Below are 12,794 nucleotides of genomic sequence, written 5' to 3'. Positions count from 1 at the left end.
GGACTTACATTTGGCTGGTGCTCATAAGTATTTTTTTGTTTATGTCCATTGGCTTTCTGGTAGAGTTTTTTAGACTTATCAATGGACACTACCTGAAAGAAAGATCTACAATTAGACTAATTGATGGAACTTTGGCCCCCCACTCCTCATCACATATCATGAAAAGGGACCAGACTTTTGTGAACATTACTGCCTGGCCTGTACGTGATGGGATCGCTTGGGATGCTGTAAAAGTTCAAATTCATGGCCCCACTGAAGTAATCAATGTGCCAAATGTATTTTGTGTTTCTATGGGTGATGTAGTTAAGCAGAACATCCACTCGGATGATTGGGATGTACAAGCAATAGAAGCACTGTTTTCTGATTTGAAATATTATGCTGCATTTGATGCTGAAGATTTGTATTTAGATACTGCTAATTATGATGAACAATTCTGCTATCAACATTATGGCACGCATTTCCTACACAAAGCAAATACGTTTAGAAATTTTGTAAATTATACACAATGGGAACACTGTCCAGCCCCTTGGCTGGGCAGCTTCACCACGTTAGTGGACAAATTCACATATTTTTCTGATTTCAGTATGTCGAATACGGCCTCCTTTTATTTTAAGGTTGCGGCTGAGTCTGCTTCTAAGGTTAGACTAAAACACACCAAATTGTTATATTCCAAGTCCTTTATGGACAAGTTGGCAATTGGAGGATATGATCTGTGGAAAGCTACTATCGATCTTAAATCGGTTTGGGGTTCTAAACCGTGGCAGGTACAGGGAACAGAAGCTTTGCATCGTGCCTGCCTCATCCCGAACCACATGTTATTTTTGAATTCGTCAATTTTTCAGACCACCTGTTTTGGATTGGCTAATTCTAAAAAATTTAATTCTCCCTCCGCTCCGGGTCTGGGTGCTTATCCTAATTGGGATAATCATACAGATCTGTCCCTTGCTACATTGCAGTCATACATTTCCAACACATCATTCAATATTTCTGAATTGAATCCGGAAGGGTGGTTAGTGTGGCAAACGAGCTCAGATTCCTGTCAACATCGGTTTCTGGATTTAACACTGGGGTATACACAAGTTTGTGTGGACCCCTGTTTTGAATCTTCTCACACTGTAACTACCTACTCAGTAGGGAAGTTATGCCAATCTTGGCTGCAACATTCCACCTTAGCATCTGTTAAACTTCATTTATCACAATTGAACGACAAAATAGATTTGAATGATTTTGTTAAGGGTCCTGCGGTTGGCAGGTCCAAAAGATGGGTATATGCTATTTACAACGAAATTTGGAAGCTATCACAGATTGAAGCTGCATCCAGATTACGAGCTATTGATCAAGCCTATATGGAAAAGGTATTGGCTGTAATAGATAATAGCATTAACACCCTGTCTTCCAGAATTTATACCTTAGATAATATTGTTTCATCTGTGGTAGACATTGTGCAGGATGATTTGTCTGTTTTGTATCATAGTCAGAATCAATTGCGTTCCATTATGCAGTTTGCATGGACGTTGCAAACGTTAAAGGCTGGGAAAGTCCCTTGGGATTACATGAATACTTCATCTTTGTTCCTTCCTTTTAATTTAACTGCGAAACAACAGTTCATGTCCATGAAAGATGCAACATACTCATTGCTGCACATTGAAAAGTTAGAACCTTTACCTTTCCCTGTTGCCAATTAAACTCAGCTGTGTGGCTTATCCACGGGTTGATAACTTTACCATTCCCCCTGTTTAAGTTCAGTTCGTGCATGAAACATTATGCCCTTGGCAGATATGAAAAACTGGGTACTGCCTTCCTGCACGAAGTTTGGTCACTCCCATTCATGTATAGATGTGTGAGGGACAGAAAAGAGGTATACTTAAAAGGTGAAGAGTGCACTTCCACTCCGGATCACTCTGTAGTGTGTAGGCACATTCAATTGCATGGTGCATGTAATGTGCACGCTCCTAATCTAGCTTGCGTCCTGAACGGGATCCCGGTGCCAGTTATAACACTGTCTTTTACGCTGCTTGCTAACGGTAGTTATTTGCTATTAAATAATTAAGCTTGGTGTGGGATGTTAGTGGGATTTCCCTACATAGTGACTGTATCACAGAGAGTAGTTTGCTGTAATAATGTCCTTTTCCCACCCCCGCATGGACGGCTCGAGGTATCCATCTGGCCTTCCATTCCAACCTTGAAAGCAGAGTTCAATAAGATGAGCAGAATAAGGGCTCTATTGTCTCAAAAAGAAGTTGCGTTGACTTTGTCCCGGGAAACATTTGTCCTTCACGTAGCAAATACGCGCACAGAGGTGCAAGCGCTTTTGAATACTGAACTCCCACTTCATTTTGGGGCCCTGATTCAGACTATCTTTAATGCCTCGTCAACAAGTGGCCTGGCTCATTTTTTTAAAATTGTGGGCTCCGGTCTCGTGACCTCCTTTCAAACTATTTTTGGTGTGATCCCGGCATTTTTTCATTCTATTTTTTCCAGCATCTTCGGAGGTCTCCATTTGCTTCTCGCACTCGTAGCTGGGGTGCTTTTGTTGATCTGCGTACTACGCTATGGATGCACAACTTGCGTCACACGACAGCATGTCCCGGCTGCTCCATCTTCGTAACCGGATGCTTGAATACTATGGCACTTTACCACTGGCGACTTTAAGCATAGCCTATGGATTGTCCTTCCGGTTTCCCTACTTTACTTGTGTGCAGCCTGTCTTTCATTGCCTAGATTGTCCATTCCAATGGGCTCTGGATTTGTGCCTGTCGAACTCGGTGTCTCCTGCCCCGGATTATGATCGGCTAATGAGCCCCTTAGTGGCTCATGAGTTGGACTGTTCTGGCGTCAGGATTATGGCCTGTGGAGCAGCACATGGAGTCCTAGGGAATTGGGACATCGGAACGGCTGCAGCTGAATTCTTAGCGAGAAGTTATCTTGAAGAACACACCAGTTGTCCTCGAATGGTGCTGGAGGCTCCGGTTGTCGAGGAACATATGTGTTCCTTCCCCTTGCTGAACTGGATGGCAGATAATTTTGCAGAACGTTCCAATGATTTCTTCTTGGAAGCTGTTGCAACTTTTTGTGCCTATACCTTGATGGATTGACTTTTTTCCCCCTTCATTTCATTATACATCCACCGATGATTTTTTTTCCCCTTTACGTGGGTTTTTTTTTCAATTCGTTTTTTTTTTCTCTTCGAACTTTTCACTTACCTTATATGGACTTACAGTTTATGCCCTTGGTTCCGTTCTATCCAACTTGAACTCTGCGTTCTTGCAAGTGCGCCCCTACGGGTTAGTGGTCCGATCAAGGGGGGGTGTAGTGAAGATTGCTATCTATATACGTACAATGCTAAGTTAGCACAACCGCGTAGATGTTAGAAAGCCATCTTGCTGCTTTTGCACACGATACTGTAGTCACATGTTATTAAATTGAGAAATGCTTGCTCGACTTTGCTTCACATGAGAACGATCTGTTGTTCACATCGCTAACAGTGAGCAGCGACCTTGGTCTGCACATTGTGTAAAGAAACAGTCTGGGTCACTAGACGGTGAATGTTGTTGGGTTCAGGTTGATCGGCCCACTATTTAGCCATAACACGCACGCAGCTGCAAATACCTGAAAGTCGAGTGCTTTTAATATTGCAGGCTACATGCTTTACACACATTCGGAAGAAGAGCTTTCCCAGGAGCAGAGTCTAAGCTGATCATGTGATGTGATTCCACTAAGCTGATCTTTACGGTATGGGGTTCCCCATTCAAGCCTAGAGACCTTTTATTAGTCTAATAATAATAATATTAGTTTACTAGCGAAAGGAAGGTGGCTGTCATCCACTGTAATTTTATTATGATTACTCCTTTCATGTTCTATGATATTGTAACTATGCTGATGGTTTTGATCTTAATCATTTGTCTGCTTATGTTAGCCAAAGTACTGCATCTTAGGACACAATGAATGAATGAAATGAAATGAAAAGAGGATTTATTAAGCGCGATAGTTACCCTGAGGCGTCCCAGCGCTAACAGACAGGCGTGTGGTGGAGAATTAGGAGCTTAATCAGATTTGTTAAAGAGCAGGGTTTTTAACTGTTTACGAAAGGGGAGCAGATTGGGCTCTGAGCGGAGATGAAGGGGGAGGGCGTTCCAAAGCTTGGCCGAGTTGTAGGAGAATGATCGGCCCCCACATCTGACTCCTTTAATCCTGGGGATGGTGATGAGGAAAGAAGAAGTAGATCTAAGATGTCTGTTTGGTATGTAGGGAGTAGCCAGTGAATGGTTGATGAGGGCGCCGGTTTTCCAGAAGGCTCGATGGATGATGCATAGGCTCTTAAATTCAATTCTTTGCCTTACTGGTAGCCAGTGAAGATTTTTCAGTCCGGGTTTGATGGAGAGTCGGCGAGGGGTTTGGAGGAGAGTGCGGGCTGCACAATTTTGGATGACCTGGAGTTTATGTAAAGTGGCCTGAGGGGATCCCAGGTAGAGGGCATTCCCAAAGTCTAGGCGCGACAAAATCAGACCTTGGATCATAGTCTGTCTTGTCTGAAAGGGTAGAAGAGGGAGGATTTTCCGAATGAGTCTTAGCAGACCAAAACACGTTGCTGAGAGTTTGGCTGCTTGGCAACTAAAGTTGAGAGATTTGTCCAGCCAGATGCCTAGGCTTTTGATGGAATCCTTGGTTGTGGGGGCGGATCCGAGGCAGGTAGGCCATAGGTGGTTGATGGTAGGATTGGGGGGGTTACCTAGGAGCATCAGCTCAGTCTTGTCTCTGTTCAATTTGAGACAAGACGATGTCATCCATGAATACACTGCTTCCAGACAGTCCCTCAGGTGGTTGGGTGCGGTGTGTGGATGGTTGAGGGCTACCACTAGCTGAGTGTCGTCTCCGTATGTGATTATTTTTATTCCAAAGGGACGGACAATCTCAGCTAGGGGGCTCATGTATATGATAAAGAGTGTAGGGCTCAAAGAAGAGCCCTGTGGCACTCCGCACCTGAGGGGCTTGCTAGGGGAGATGGTTTCACCCTCGAAGACCCTAAATGAACGGTCTGACAAGAAGGACTTGAGCCAGGCCAAAGCGTTCTCGGAGATTCCTAGGCTCGCGAGTCTTTGCTTTAAGATGGTATGGTTTACAGTGTCAAAGGTGGCATTTAGATCAAGGAGGATGATGGCGGCAGATCCTCCTTGGTCCATGATCTTTCTTGCCTCTTCTGTCACTGCAATGAGGGCTGTCTCGGTCCCATGCATGGGACGGAATCCCGTCTGGGAGTAGTCGAGTAGATGGTTATTTTCTAGGAATTCAGCCAGAGCGCTATTGACGTGTTTATCAAGGATTTTGCTTAACCATGGTAGTAGAGAGATTGGCCGGAAGTTCACTGGGTTGTCTGGGTCTAGGTTGGGTTTTTTAAGAAGAGCCTTCACCATGGCCTGCTTCCAGGGAGGTGGAACAGTCCCGGTGGACAACGAGGCATTAAGCAGGTTGAGGGTGGTGGGAAGGATGTGTTTGATTACTGTCAGCAGATTGCATGGAGGCGCTGGGTCGTTGGGAGAGCCGGATTTCACCTGACGCATGATGATTTCGAGCGAGGTGGGGTCAAGAGGTGGGAAGTTTCTGAGTGTTACTGGAGAACAAAGTCTCGGCTCACCCTGCTTGGTGGATGGGATGGGGGGTTGAATGTGGGGGAAGGAAGTGTAGATGGTTTGTATCTTTTGGAAAAAGAACTCAGCTAGGTTGTTACAGCGGGTTTGTGCATTAAGGGGGTTGGGGGGATTGTCTGGCATCTTAAGAAGGGTTTTCGCAATTTTATAAATTTCCTTAGGTTTAGAGGCGGCTGTATTGATTTTGTTTTCAAAGAAGGTTGCCTGCGCGATGTGAATTTCATTTTTGTATGTTTTTATTGCGGCTCTGTAAGCTATTTTCAAAGGCGTTTCTTTTCCCGTAAGTCAGGGGAGTACCAGGGAGCGGTTCGGGTATTACGTTTAGATTCCGTGCGTTTTAAGGGAAGCACGGAGTCGAGTAGGTTCAAGATCCACTTATTATAATTTTCATTGGCTACAGTGGGGTCGGGTGTGTTAGGTGGTGTGTAGGTCTTGAGACTCGTTACCCAATCCGACTGGGAGAGTTTTGGCCAGTTGCGTTTTGTGTGGGTGACTGTAGTGGAGGAAGAGTGGGGGGGAGGATTAGACCAAGAGAAGGGGATGAGAAAATGATCTGTCCAGGGCAGGGGGAGAGGGGTGTCTACTGAGAGCTCTGTGCAGTTGCTGAAAATGGGATCCAAAAGATGTCCTTTGGCATGGGTGGGTTTTTGCACTAGCTGCTCGAGCTGAAGTGCCGAGAGGCTGATAGACAGTTCTAGGGCGGTGTGATCAGTGACATCGTCAAGATGGATGTTCAAATCTCCGAGGAGGGTAAAGTTGGATGTGTTACAGGCTAGATTAGCTAAGGTGTAAGGCAGGGAGTGGAGGAATTGACCTATGGGCCCAGGGGGTCGGCAGATAAGTATCCCCGTGAACGTGCTTGTTGGTGAGAAGTCTATGGAAAAGGAGAGGCTTTCACAGTCAGGTATAGGGCTGGTAAAGCTGCGGCACCCAAAGGAGTCTTTATAGATGACTGCTAGGCCACCACCTCTTCCTGTTATGCGGTCTTCACGCAGGATTTGATATCCTTGGGGTAGAGCCTGAATAAGATCAGGTTCTGAGTCGGAGTGAAGCCAGGTCTCGGTTAAAAACAAGATATCTGGTTGGAGTTCTTCTAGAAGCATCAATATCTCTATAGTGTGTTTGGGGAGTGACCTGCAATTAAGGAGGAACATGTTCCGCCATATGGGTTTGATTGGTGGATCAGGGAAAGGCAGAAACCCACAGTGTGGGCAAACTGTGTGTTCGCATGCCGGGTTCCAGGTAGAGAGGCAAGGAGTGGTTGCCGGTGCTCGAAGTTTCAGTAGGGTGTCGCGGCTGTAGCTTCTGATATGGGTGAAGCCCCGGGCAGGGGTCATGGCCCCAGGCCCTGGACGGCCGCGGACGGGTTTGTGTGTTTGTGTGTTTATAAACACAAGGTTTATAAAATAAACTCTTTAAACTTTACCGTGTCTCTGATTATTCTGTTGTGGACTGATATGAGAATAATTACGAACAGGTATTTCTGATTCCCACCATTCCTAAGAATACCCTAAGTCGCTTGTTCTGGGTTGTCTATACATTGGGACCGCCGAGATAAAACTCTGATAACGAATGGGACACTGATGCTGGTCGGATAAGGGGTTCTGGGTTCTGAGGTGAGTTTTTGGTACACCACAATTCACTGAGGTCCTGGTTTCCTGTGCATAGTTCTGTGCATAAGCAGAATCCCTGCAACACTGCCATGAGGGAGTCTTGAAAAAGAGCACTGCCTGCTCTCTGTTTGTGTCTTCAGGTGGGAGACAGGCTGAGTGCTTTATCTTTTTACGCAAAGCGCGTGGTGAGCAATCACTGCCGAAACCTGGGAGGAGCGCATTTGACTCTGCTCCCTGGCCAGCGCTGGTGGAGAGCGCTGTTGTGGTGACATTGGAGGAGACGCACTGTAGCCTTTGTTTTACCTTGTGGGCGGGGAAACCTCCAAAGTCGCTCTAACACAGAACAGGGCTGGGCACCCACCCCCGGCACCAGCACTGTGATGAAGCCGGAGCCGCGTAGACTCCCACTACCGCAGTGCCTCCACAGAAGAGGAAACCCTGGTTTGGGGTTCCCGCGTCGCCAAGGTAGTGCCCACATCATAGGAGGGTGGGGCCCGCTACTGTGGACGGTCGGGTGTAGGAGGACGAGGGCGACGGAGACTTCACTCAGTGCCTCTCCACGTAGAAGGAGCTGGCGGCGCCTGAGGCTAGTGGGTGAGTGACCCTGTCCCACTTGGCGTCCCGGGGAAGACCCGGCCGAGGGGAATCACCTTCCCTCATTTACTGCTAGGAGGCAGCTGCACCACGGGCTAGCGGGCGACTGTTTTGGGCCATTCCTTTACCTCCCGTTGGGGAGAGAGGGACCTGCTGATTGCGGGCCTACGAGGAGAGGGGGCGCAGCTGGCTCTGTTGGCCTGGAGTAATGGCAGGGCCCCTATCCCGTGTTGGTGTCAGTTACGCCCGGGTTACGGGCAGCTGCCGATTCAGGCTTTTGTACTCGCTCCTGTGGGCATTGGGGGTGAGCCCAGGAGGGGGCCCCCAAAACCCCAAATTGCTGCATTCCCTGTCTTAGGCAGGCATGTGGCCCAGAAGCCTATGGAGGGGGGAAACAGTGATGGCCTTTTCTGCACACTATGGATTTTTCACTGATGTGGAGTTCTGTGGTGATAAGCCTACTGTTGGCATGAGGCTTCTATTGGGGAACTGCATATGTCTAATGGGGGGCATGATGTATTTATGATATATATTTGCCCTGCTACAAGTGTGTACTAAGTTGCACTGATGATTATAAGTAGATTGTGCTATGCTAAGTACCGTTATTATGTTTATGCCTAATGCTTTGTGCGAAGTGCAATATTACCAGTAGTTACTGGTCAGCCCGATGGTGATGTTATGATGGTGGCCTGATTGGCCTAGTGATTTATGTAATCTATGTGAAGTCATGATGAGTGCCTGGTGGCACAGTGTAATATATGTGATTGGGTTCTAATGTGTTTTTATGGATAATACAAAGGATATTTTTATATAACCTTGTGCGGAGTTTGTTTTGTGGTGTGCCTAGTGTGTCACTGCTGTGTGAGTGTGTTGTGCAACTGCTTTACACATTGCCTCTGGGATAAGCCTGACTGCTCTGCCAAGCTACCAAGGGGGTGAGCAGGGGTTATCTTCAGCGTGTAACTCCCTTGCCCTGACTAGGGTGGTGGGTTCTGCCTGGCTTAGGTGTATACTCTTGCCAACCAGAAACCCCATTTCTAACACTTTTAATGTAATTATTTTAGATGTCTGCATGTTTGCTACTTCATTATTGCAGAACATTCTGAATATGAATGCACAAGTGTACAATTCTTACTTCTGCCTTGCCTACCACAGGCAGTTAGTTTAATTTCCACAGAATAGATGGTGAGTAACCATTTCCTGCAACTGCCATCATACTGAAAAATAATGAATTTTTTGTTGTTGATATTAGATGTTTTTAGTGGGAGGAGTTGTCTCTGGTAAGCTACATAATAAAAAGTGGTCAAACTGCGATTCACAAATTACTCAAACAATTCTCCTTCTACTGTTGCCCTGGCTGGCACATCCGCTAAATGCAAGGCGGCCAACCTATAGCTAAGCACTTGTATACGCTATTGGAAGGTGCTAATCGATGAATCACAGTGGCCCTCCCCCGAAGCCCCTTCAGCATGAGACGAGAATACACTAATTAAAGATCACAAGCACATAAATGCCGTCTCTGTCATTACTATCGGCATTATCTTTCCAGAATGCTAATGACCATTCATTATAAGACTCCCTTGAATACCAATGTGAGCCTCCATGCAGCTATGACAATGAGAACAAGTGTAAAGGCGCGCGCTGTGTTTGTTTAATTAATATCAGATAGATTAGAAGGTTAAGTATGTTTGCATCTTGAATATATGGGACATTTCTTACTTTGCAATAAAACCGAGGGGCGCAATTAAACTAAGTTATTTTATTTATTTATTTATTTTATTTATTAAGCGCACGAATCATCCGCGAGGGGATCTCTCAGCACTTGAACAGCCCACCCAGGTCACAGTTCAAAGGAGGTGCTAGAGATCAAATAGCCAGGTTCTTAAAAGAGGATAGGTCTGGACAGGAACGTAACTGAAGGAGTAGTTGATTTCAATAGTTGGGGGTCAAAAAAGAAAAAGAGCGCACCCCGTACCTAATTGTACAAGTAAGCTTAGGGTGGTGATAATGGCGATGTCCAATCTCGTCAAACAATGATACTGTTCAATATCTCTTAAAGTGAACCTTAAAGAACACAGAGTTGATATCACTGTAAACTTTCTCATATAGTTTACTTACCACCAGGACGAAAGTCACTTAGCGGGTCATTTAGAGATGTGCGATAATGGGGCGTCTAACAAAAATTAGATGATGTCCCACACGACCACCTAACGCACCCCCCCCCCTTCTCATAGAGGAGAGGGGCATTTGTTTTCGCCGATGGCGGAGGAATGGCTAGCTCCCAGCCTGAAAACCCCGCAGCAGCACGCTCACCATCAGACACGATGGCAGGATACCCTCTTTGGATAGGACAGACCTTTCTGAATCCTTGTCGAATGCCTGTCTTCCTGGCCGGGCATAGATTTTGTTTTTATCCCAGCGAAATCTTGAAAAATGCAAGAATTCAACATTATGTAAGTTTCGTGAATTGTGCAAGATTTCACTGTCCAACATTTTGTATGATTTTAGGTCTCAGGAAACTGTTTCAAACAGCAGTCTCCTAACTGTGTGCCATCGCGAGAACAAATTCCCTTTTTGTTTCTTCTGGGCCATCAAATAAGTGGAATAAGCCACCTATGATGGCTATTAATAGGTGCGTTTGGGAGGCCATTTGAAAAGCCTACCCGGCCCTGCAACTGCAGGTTCAAGGATGCGTTCATAGCGGATCCCCAAGGGAGGTTACAGCTACGTGTGTGGAGCAAATGCTGCTCCCTTCATGAAATATGCGGAGCTGCAACTTCATCTTGAGTAGACCCTTTTGGTGAACATTATGGATTAGAACTGGATGACTGTTTTTTGGGGTTTGGAGTTCTTAACACTATAATGGAGCGAATACGGTTTTATTTACCTTTATGTTTGCAATCATTAAACGTTATCCGTTTAGAAGCCCTATAATATGCTCCACAGCATAGACACTCAACAATTTTTTTTCCAAGGGCCACAAAATTTGGTCTCTGATGTGACAGAGGGCCTCATTGATGCCAGCAGCGATTTGGTCCAGTGGGGCGGGGTGGGGTGTTTGGGGGTTTAGCAGTAAGATGAGTATAGGGAAAGTAAACCATATACATCCAGTTGCTGAATTGCACAACGTGAACCATAAAACCTGTGATTAATCCCAGCTTCCCAACTTTACCAAACTGTGTGATCCTAAGCAATTGATTTATTTCACTTTCCCTCCTTTTTCTTCATATCACATATAAGAGGACCTCAAAATACATTATTTCAGGATGTGTCCGGTACAAAACCTTCTCCTGTGTTTGCCAACTGACCTGCCTCTTCGTTCACCTTTGCCATTGTCAGTGTGGGGGGAAGAATTATTGTTTCCAAATTCATATTTGGAAATTTTCACTTTTAGAAAAATATGTCTCAATGTATTGATATAATCTCATATACTAAGGTGAAATGGTTCTGCATGTTAATAAAATATACTTTTTGAAATTTGAAAAGACCGTATCATATTTTTACAGTTTTGCTGCCAGATAGCTTTAAAAATGAAGATAACTGGTGCAGGACAACCTATTTACTTCCTTTCCCTAACTTCAATTAAACTTTAAATAAAGGCTTGCCTTTTCATTTAACATCTTTTTAATGTCCGTACTGAGTCGAACGCACAGCCGCCCAGTGCCGAGTGTTAAGGGGGCCGCATATAGGTCAGGAGTGCTGTATGCAGCCCCCGGGCCATACTTTGAGTATCTCCAATCTAAAGTCTGGCCATTAAGGAGCTGCAGAAATAATGTTATTTATACCCTCATGAAATAATGGATTATGACAAGAAGGACAGGTTTTGAGGTAATTTATATCACCCAGACGTATGCACAATGCATCCGATAAACAGAATGCATTAGGAATGGACCTACGAATATATAGGTAATTTCCCATTATATCTAATCGTAGTGGGTTCCAATTAGACCTACCTCATTAATATTAATGATGTAAGTCACAAATTACGACCTACTACAAGTCATTGCCATCCTAGGGATGGTGGCCTGCTGGGATCAGTAGGCCACCTTGACTCTGACTGTTTTTAAATAAAGCAATTTTTTTTTTTTTTAAATACAGCTCATTTTGAGGGATGTATTTTTAAGAAAATGAAAAGTTTCACAAATGTGTTTTAGGAGTTGGCAGTGGTCCTATGGACTACATTCACAAACGGGGAATGGGTTACCACCTCCTTTGAGGTGTTGGTAAAATATTACTGTTTTGCAACTGGATTTCTGTTGCAAAACATGGTTTCCCAAACCCATTTAACGATTCAGAGTAGGTTTTCCAAACCATGAAGATAATTTAGGACATTTTAAAAAGAGTTTTATTACTCACAAACCCTCTTATTTAACAAATAGGAGGATTTGGCAATGTTAAAACCCTTTGTGTACCTGGCTATGTATTACTTAACGGTGATGCTCACAACCTAAAACCATAGTCCTCCACATCACAGTCAGAATTCCCTCCCTCCTTCTTTAGGTTCTTAATTCCTCAGTGTACCTGGGAAATGAAGCAACGTTTTGGGTGAGGAATGACCACAAGTAGAAAGAACAGGGGGATCTTATTTCCATAGAAAGGGTAGAAATACTCTAATGCGGAGGTGGGATGCCTCGTGAAATACTGAGCTGTGGCAGGGAGGACTATGGTTTTGGGTAGTAATAAATATCTCCAGTAAGCAATACATGAATTAATGAGAAATTTGTCTAAAAGGGAAGAAGTCTAAATGCCAGGTGACAGTGTAATCTATAAGTAGGTGTGGAGAAATCTATGGCATGCAAAACAAGTTAGGAAACATATTGGCGTATGAGTAGTTGCCACCCACTCACTTTTTAACACTATTAGTATGAGCACTTTTTAAGATGCCTTTTTGCCAATAAACTATTTTATATATTTGCATACAAGTGACATTAATTGTCCTTTT

Source organism: Triturus cristatus, chromosome 11, assembly GCF_964204655.1.
Source record: "Triturus cristatus chromosome 11, aTriCri1.1, whole genome shotgun sequence".
NCBI classification, from domain to species: domain Eukaryota; kingdom Metazoa; phylum Chordata; class Amphibia; order Caudata; family Salamandridae; genus Triturus; species Triturus cristatus.
The sequence above is the reverse complement of the archived record's forward strand: the minus strand, read 5'-3'. Positions refer to the sequence as shown.